Source organism: Crassostrea angulata, chromosome 7 (assembly GCF_025612915.1).
Source record: "Crassostrea angulata isolate pt1a10 chromosome 7, ASM2561291v2, whole genome shotgun sequence".
NCBI lineage: Eukaryota > Metazoa > Mollusca > Bivalvia > Ostreida > Ostreidae > Magallana > Magallana angulata.
In genome coordinates, this window is record NC_069117.1 from 49,412,454 (window position 1) to 49,421,775 (window position 9,322).

At 36.4% G+C, this 9,322-nt stretch overlaps 1 long non-coding RNA gene across 1 annotated transcript; it reads left to right on the forward strand.

The window, feature by feature from the left end:
* Nucleotides 1–3,770: 3,770 nt before the first annotated feature.
* Nucleotides 3,771–8,675, forward strand: LOC128156325 (uncharacterized). Its single transcript, XR_008239699.1, has 5 exons — nt 3,771–6,674; nt 6,904–6,949; nt 7,206–7,269; nt 7,364–7,409; nt 7,501–8,675. It is a non-coding gene; the product is annotated as an uncharacterized LOC128156325 (long non-coding RNA).
* The last annotated feature ends 647 nt before the right edge of the window (nt 8,676–9,322 follow it).

Sequence of the window (9,322 nt, forward strand, 5' to 3'; positions counted from 1 at the left end):
TCATAACATTTTTATGAGTGTTGTTTTTAAGAGTTTTAAATCATTTAAACAATTTGCTCCAATTAGTTTGCACTTCAATAAAGATGTGTCAACAACACACTATGCCCCAGGATAACATTAGTATCAAAACAAAACACCCTAACCCCCTTCCCTTTGCCATGTCCCAATAGAATATTATTATTATTATTATATAGGGGACATACATGCACCTTTAAGGGCAAAATGAATGCACTGTCCATCCATGATGAAAATCAAAATCACTTCCAAAATTATAACCCATTTGAAAATAATTTCTCTCTCTCTCTCTCTGTTGTACATGTATATTAAGTACATTAGTTTATTTAGTATAGCTCGGAAGATTTTCAAACTAATAGGATGCAGTTAAAAGATAAAACTTTGATCATAAAGTGCAACAGCAATCTTTTGTCTTAAAGTGTCCTCAGCATAAAGAAATCCGATTAAAAAATATTAAGAAATATAACTGGGAAAAACCATCTGTCTATAAATTAATACAATTAAGTGTCCAAAATTATTAAGATTTGTGTTATCTGGGGAAATACATGTATCTCTATTTAGCTTTTTGATAACCGCAACATTATTCCATAAATGTTTTTCTATTATGCACGAATTATGTGTCTCTATATCTATCATATCTGACATTGTATCATGCCAAATGTCTATAAATATCTTTTTACTTATGTAATATGTTTTTCATAAGAAAATCAAGTAATGGTAATGGTAATTTAATGCCCAAATTCATGAAGTAATGGTAATGTAGTGCATTACTTTACAATGTAATTCGCCCCAAGCCTGGATGACAGTGTAAAGATTTTAGGATTGATATGGGATCCAAAAACAGACCAGATTTCCTTTCCAACACTAGACTTGGACTTCAATAGGAAATTTACAACAAAGAGAGAAGTACTCAGCCAATCATCCAAGATCTTCGACCCACTAGGAATGTTGAGTCCCATCACTATCAAAGCCAAACTACTAATGCAGGATATTTGGCAAGATAATGTTACCTGCGAAGAAAGACTTCCAGGAAGTTACCAGGAGAAATGTTTTGAGCTCGCTGAGGAACTTGGAGAATTGTTATCTACTACAATACCAAGATATATATGTGCAGATTCCGCTGTAGATCATATGGTTCCTAATTTACACATATTCACAGATGCCAGCAAGAGTGCTTACCGAGCCTGTGCATATCTTAAGACAGAAAATACCTCACGACTAATTATGGCAAAAAACCGAGTCGCACCTATCAAACCTACAACCTTGCCTCGTCTTGAGTTAAGGGGAGAAGTAGTTGGAGCCAAATTAGTCAAGTACCTGAATGGCATATTGAACGTGAAATCAACAACCTTATAATGTGACAGTCAAATTGTCCTTCATTGGCTTCATTCCAAAAAGTCAATGAATCAATTCATTACCAATAGAAAAACATTGATTGAATAATCGACGGAAGAACATACATGGAAATACCGTGATTCCAACTGACTTCAATTCCGCAGATCTTCAGACAAGGGGAATTTCCTACAAACAATTTAAAGATAACACCTTTTGGATGAATGGTCCTACATGGTTAACAGAACCATCCAAATACCCCTAGTGGGAAATCTCAAGGACGTCTACTTTGACAACTTACACAGACAATGAAAATCAGAAAGTTGAACCAGAGAATATCATCATTCATGGAGTCAGCAACATCATAAACATATCAAAGTTCAGCAATCTACAAAAACTAATCAGAGTCACATTTTATGTTCTGAGATTCTTTAAAGTCTGCAAATCATTCATTGAAAACAACCGTCAAGAAAGGAAAAGTTATGTTAAACAACCTGAACTAGATGAAATAAACGAAGCAACAATGCTTTGGATCAAAGATGTACAACAAACGAATTTGAAAGAGAGATGACTGCCATGAACGGAGGTTAACAACAGAGATCTCTACAGAAACAGCTAAAACTTTATCGAAACGAAAAAAGACTAATACGTTGTAAAGGTAGAATTGACAATTCTTCTTTACAGGACTCGGCAAAATATCCTGTCTTGCTACCCAAGAAACACAGATTTACCAACTTGGCAATAATGGATATCCACAAAAGAAGTTTACACTCAGGATGCTCACAAACCATCACAGAAATTCGTCAGTCATTTTGGATACCGGCCATTAGACAGAGTGTTAACCATGTACTAAGGAAATGCATTCCATGCAAGAAGAAAGTTGGACAACCATTTCAATTACCAGATCTACCACCACTTCCTAAGGACCATGTATCAGTCTGCATACCTTTTTCAACTGGAGTAGATTATGCAGGACCCCATAATGTCAAAGTAAATAGGCAGACAAAAAAGAAGTACATATGTCTGTTCATATATGCAACAACCAGAGCTGTTTATTTAGAACTTGTTCCAGATCTGTCAACTGAAACATTTGTGTTAGCATTCAGAAGGTTTATCATCAACAAAGGAATGCCACACACCATATACTCAGACAACGGAACAACATTTTACCTGCCCAGCGTACAATCATGGAGGAATCCGGTTTGAATATTAACTGGAAGTTTATACCAAAAGGTGCACCATGGCATGGAGGTTTTTGGGAACGCCTAATCAAGATAACAATAAACAACTCTGAGGAAAATCCTTGGAAAAGCATTAGTGAGTGAGCCAACCCTTCGTACAATACTAAGTGAAACAGAAGCCACAATTAATGACCGTCCACTTACATATATCTCTTCGGATATCAATGACCCTCAACCATTGACACCATCTGTTCTACTCAATGGACACCGAACATTTCCAAAATACTTGTGTGGCCCGGGGAAAGATCATGAACCGGTTGACAGAGTCCTTCATTCGAAAACAGAATTTCCTTGCCAATTTACACCAACGGTGGAAACTCGAATGTCTTACAAGTCTACGGGAATACCATCGTAATTGTGGGAACAACGTCCAGACTTTAAAAGTTGGAGATGTCGTCCAAATTCATGACACCAGCCCAAGAGTGAATTGGAGACTAATATTAATTACAGAACTTGCAGAAGGCAGATATCCCTTGTCTCGTTCAGCAACAATAAGAACTAGTAATGGTCGTGTAACTTCAATACCCTTATCAAAATAATATCCACTTTAATTGTAATTTGGAACATTAACCGTGTGTATATATATATATATATATATATATATATATATATATATATATATATATATATATATATATATATATATATACTGGTATATATATATATATATATATTACAAACTTATTCATTACTCGACGATGGAGCAGACAAGACCTTGTGTGATGAAAGCTTTCTTAGTGCCCTGGATATTCCGAGCAAGCAAGCATGTGGCATACGAAATATCAACAATAACGTCCAGACACAGTACAAATGTTAGCAAGGAAGTCAACTTGGACGTAAAACCTATGGGTGGTGATCATGTGATACCACTGCAAAGAGTTTGGTCCATCAAAAGTATCTGCACGCTTAACCGCGAGGAAAGCCGATTTGAGTCCTTTCCCCTACTTGTCAGATCTCAACATCCCACAGATTGAGACAGATGATGTGATGATATTGATTGGTACAGACAATCCTATCGCTTACATTCCGCTCCAAGTGCGTGGTGGCGATGTAAACCAACCATACGCAATCCGTACTCACTTGGGATGGATAGTTCGCGGACCAGCGTACATAGACACACGGAGAAACTTGACCAGCATAAAATTCGAGAACGCAGAGGAAGTACTCCTTCAAAAACACCTTGAGAGACTCTGGAACACTGATTTTGATGATAAAATATCGAGCCATACAAAACCAGTATGTATATTGAAGATAAACGAGCTCTCGCCATTATGGAATCTACAGTTATTTCATGAGGATGGTCACTATAAGCTCGGGCTACCTTGGAGAGATAAGAATGCAAGTATACCAAACAATCTTCCTCTTACGCATTCAAGATTACAAAATCTACGTAAAAAGCTGATACGCAATCCAAATCTACACGAACTGTATTAAAGTACAGTAAATGACCCTATCGAGAATGGATATGCCACAGAAGTCACCAACAGTGAGATGAATACAAATTGCGTATGTTATCTATCTCACCATCCTGTGATTAACGAGCACAAACCTGGCAAAGTACGTGACGTATTTAACTGCGCAGCTACATATCAAGGCAGATCTCTTAACAGCGAACTGTTACAGGGACTAGATTTGATGAACAGTTTGGTTGGTGTACTTCTACGATTTAGGAAGGACAAAATCGGCATTGTAGCAGACATAGAAGCAATGTTCCGACAAGTAATGGACTGGACTGAATGCCTTAAGGTTTCTTTGGTGGCCTAATGGTAACTTAAATCAGGATCCTAAATGGTAGCAGATGAAAGTACATCTCTTTGGAGCCACATCTTCCCCAACCTGTGCTGTATTTGCTTTGAGATGCAGAGCTACAGATAACTCAGATAAGTTTGAGAGAGAAGTAAATCAACAGTTAGAAAAAAATTCTATGTTGATGACTTATTGAACAACAGAGTATTCCACGCTTGGAACTATCAGGAGCTGTAGTTGCTTGTCGCCTGTATCGAATGATAGCAGAGGAACTAGAAATTCAATTTACACAGGCTTACTTCAGGACAGATTCTACAATTGTCTTGGGGTATATAAGTAACGAATCACGTCGTTTCAAGACCTTTGTTGGAAATCGTCTCAGTGAGATTCATTGGAGGACAACTCCTGATTAGTGGCATGATGTCGGTTCTACATCAAACCCGGCTGATGTAGCTTCAAGAGGCATCACTGCATGCGATACTGAAAAATTGCAGTTTTGGTTGAAGGGACCTAATTTCTTGTTTCAAGACCCAACCCAGTGGCCAGAAGAAGCGTCAAACAAAGTCCTAGATATTGCTGAAAATGACGCCCAGGTCAAGAAAGAAATCGCAGTATATACAACAACTGTTGGTTATATTGAAAGACTTATTGAATATTACTCGGATTGGACCAAACTTAGACGAGCAGTCGCATGGATGATTAGGCTCAAGGCCTATTGAAGACAACAGTATTTGAAACATCCCATCTCATGTGCCGAAGGAGAACTGTCTCTGAAAGAGATGAGAGAAGCTACAGAAGTGATTCTGAAGCATGTGCAGTGTTGTTCCTTTACAGAAGAGCTTGAAAATATGAGGAAGGGGAGATCTATCAAAATTTATAGTCGTATTGCAACCTTAAACCCTACACTAGATGATGGTATTATTCGAAAGGACGTCTTCATTTCAATGAATTGAATGCATCTCCCATCATACTGCCGAGCAAACACCATGTTACAAACCTTATTATTCGGTTCTACCACGAGATTCAAGGACATATGGGAAAACAACAAGTGCTTTCTGAAACGCACAAAAAGTTTTGGATAATGAGAGGACTTAGTGATGTTAAAAGAGTCCGTTGGCACTGTGTACCTTGTAAACGTCGACAAGGAGAGTTTTGTAAACAACAAATGGCACCTCTACTGAAAGAACAGACAGCAACAGATAAACCTCCATTTACGTTTGTCGGCATAGACTATTTTGGTCCGCTTCTGGTGAAATAACACCGTTCACATGTAAAGAAAGTAGAGCAGTGCATTTAGAGGTTGCTCACAGTCTAACAACAGATTCATTTATTGCTGCCTTCCAACGTTTTACCAGTCGACGAGGAGTGCCAGGAAAGGTCTACAGTGATAATGGCACTAACCTTGTAAGTGGTGACCACGAGTTGCGCATAGAAGACGTATATGCTAGGTTATGGTAGAAACAGGTCCAATTTATAGCTAATGTGTTGAAGGATGGAGTATTTGCCCCCAGCAAGTCAGACAAAGGTGGCAAAGGCCGATGTCTAATATTCAAATAGGTGACATAGTTTTGATAGCTCAAGAAAACGTTCCTAGAGGACAGTAGCCGCTAGGTCGAGTTATGGAAGTAAATGTGTGTAGAGATTGCCTCACTCGAAGCTGCCTAATGAAAACACAAAACGCAGAGCTAGTGTGACCAATAACTAAGCTGTGTTTACTAGAATGTTCAGGTTAACATAATTGTTTGATATTTACAACTGTAGTTGACTTTTTACTCTTTATTTTTTTTAATTGTTGATCGTAGACTAAGTATACTTTTATGGAATTGGTAACTCCATGGTGGGGGTGTAAGAATTGTTTATTCTTATTTATATGTTTATACCTTTAATAATTGGCGAGTTACATTTTTGGCACAACGTTGCACGTGTTGAAATGACTATGACGTCGGTAAGGTTATTGTTTATTTGTATAAGGAGACGTAACTGCTGTTTACTAGTGTCTACAGAGATCAAATTTTGGTATGAAATTATAATTATTTACTGATGTATATTGTTTGTGTAGATTATTAATCTATAGTACGTAAGCAAGTTTATTGAACACCAATTACAGCTGTGAACCTTTATTTTTTTTATCTAAATACTTAAAAAGCGGTATTGTTTGTTAATATTTGTTGCGTACACATAAATTTGTATGTGAGTGATTTGTAAAATTGTACTAGTATTTGTAGTCTCTTTCAGAGAATCGTCATGATACATCATATGAATAAAACCAAGTGAAACGATGCACACTCTTGAATTCGATCACATACAACAGATTTATCTTCTTTCAAACACAAAATGCAGGTTTGAATATTTTATCTTATTTCAAAGATTAGACGATTAAAACCTCAAAGAGTGTTGCCGATCAATAAAAAGGTTGGCACTATCCCCTCGTGGGGAGGGTGCATTGGGGACTGGGGACAAGGTTATGACATTAACAGTTCTGGCATTATTTTTTCGTCATATTTATACCAACTGAGTGACGATAGATATAATATGTAATAACTTTTCATCGATTTTTACTTTTTAATAGATCACCCCTCCTGGTCCAAAAAACCCCTTAACCATAGAGCTGACAGGTACATACATTATTTGTACAATGTTGTAAAAATGTACCTCATTTGGCCTACATTCAAAAAAGTTTCGGAGTAAAATTCATTTTTATAGATAGTATTTTTTTTTTTGCTTTTAAACTAATAAAATTTTGGGTTCCAGTGTCCTTGGTGCTTTGCTTTACGCTGTAACATTAAGAATCTTTTACGGTCGCCAAGCTCAATAACTAATCAATCATTGCATTTTCTTAGTCAATTCAGAATAAATTGTGTTTGTTTTTAGATGCAGCCTAAACAGACTCCCAATATCAAATCAGATCAGAAGACATGCTCTCCTTTAAAGTTGGGTTTGTATTTTATTATCATTTTGTGACAACTCTGAATTTCACAAATTCCTCGAAGGTTGCTTTTACTTTAAATATTTTATTTCACTTCTTTCAGCATTAAGAAGATTAAATTTCGGTGATGTTAAAACAATAGATACTCCGTAAGTTACAAAAATGCTCCTTTTTAAAAACCATTTTACAAACATGTTGTTTTCGTTTAATAAATTAAAATAAAAAAAGATGTTCTCACAGATTAAGAGCATCACAGGGAAAAAGTCGAAAGATCGTGTATATGTAAGCTCAAGATTACTTCCAATCAAAAAGACCAAAAAGCACACCAGGCATTCAACGAAAAAACCCTATCAAACATCCAGACCTGAAGACAAAGATCCATCAGATATATGTATGGATTTCTAATGCTGTAAACCACCTTTTATTCTCGACCACTTTATTTTGCAACATCCCGAGGAATTTTAGTTTGTAACCAAGATAAAGGGTATGTGGAAAAGAAATTACCAGAATCATTTGAGTATTCATTCGCGGCGAGAAATATTTGCGACGACAAGACTCGATTTTTTCCGAACCTCGGTAAAATATATCTCGCGCGCGAATTTAAGTTGGTTGCTATTGATACAAACATAATTAATTATTGCTTTATATTTTACTGATAGTCAATACCAAATCTTTCTACGATTTTTCTCTGATAATTTCATATATGCTAGTTGTATAGAGAACTTATACAAGATTTTCATTATTCAGATGATACCCTCTTCACCAAATGTAATAGCTCATAGCTCCAGTAAAAAAAAAAGAAGAGACAGGATGACAGCATTCAAAAGGCACGGACTGTCACCGTCGAGTACACGCGAGCAAGTTGTGTACATGCATTTATCTGCACGGTACTGGGTTTTCGCGTGTTATATTGCCCCTGATTAATTTTCAACAGATACTAATATAAGTACCCAAAACCATACCGACAGTGCCTGTGGCTTCAGAAATTGTACAGCCAACCAAAGACAACAAGAACACCGATAAAGCCGTATGCAAATACTTCTTTCACTTGTCAACTATTTTTCAATGATATTCAGCCATGTTTTAACTGTATTTCTTTACCATCATTAGTGTGGGAGTACACTTTTTGCATAGGTTTGCTCTTTTAAGGCCCCAGTACAAATCAACGTCTATACAAAGTATATACATGTATAAAATGGGTACTGCATAACAATCTCAAATACAGTATGTACCAGTTATTACCTAATCACAAATTGAGTTCTTTATTCTATTTCGTCTCTTTTTTATCTAAGCGTTCTCAAAAATGAAGGTAGAAGAAATGTGATATCCCAAAAAAGAAGAAAAGTGTACGAATTCGAAGATGGAATTATTGAAGGACTAATCGCAAAATTTACTCCAATGCTTCCAATCTAACATTTCCACCTTGTTTGCTTCCGAACCTCGGTAAAATATATCTCGCGCGCGAATTTAAGTTGGTTGCTATTGATACAAACATAATTAATTATTGCTTTATATTTTATTGATAGTCAATACCAAATCTTTCTACGAGTTTTCTCTGATAATTTCATATATGCTAGTTGTATAGAGAACTTATACAAGATTTTCATTATTCAGATGATACCCTCTTCACCAAATGTAATAGCTCATAGCTCCAGTAAAAAAAAAAGAAGAGACAGGATGACAGCATTCAAAAGGCACGGACTGTCACCGTCGAGTACACGCGAGCAAGTTGTGTACATGCATTTATCTGCACGGTACTGGGTTTTCGCGTGTTATATTGCCCCTGATTAATTTTCAACAGATACTGATATAAGTACCCAAAACCATACCGACAGTGCCTGTGGCTTCAGAAATTGTACAGCCAACCAAAGACAACAAGAACACCGATAAAGCCGTATGCAAATACTTCTTTCACTTGTCAACTATTTTTCAATGATTTTCAGCCATGTTTTAACTGTATTTCTTTACCATCATTAGTGTGGAAGTACACTTTTTGCATAGGTTTGCTCTTTTAAGGCCCCAGTACAAATCAACGTCTATACAAAGTATATACATGTATAAA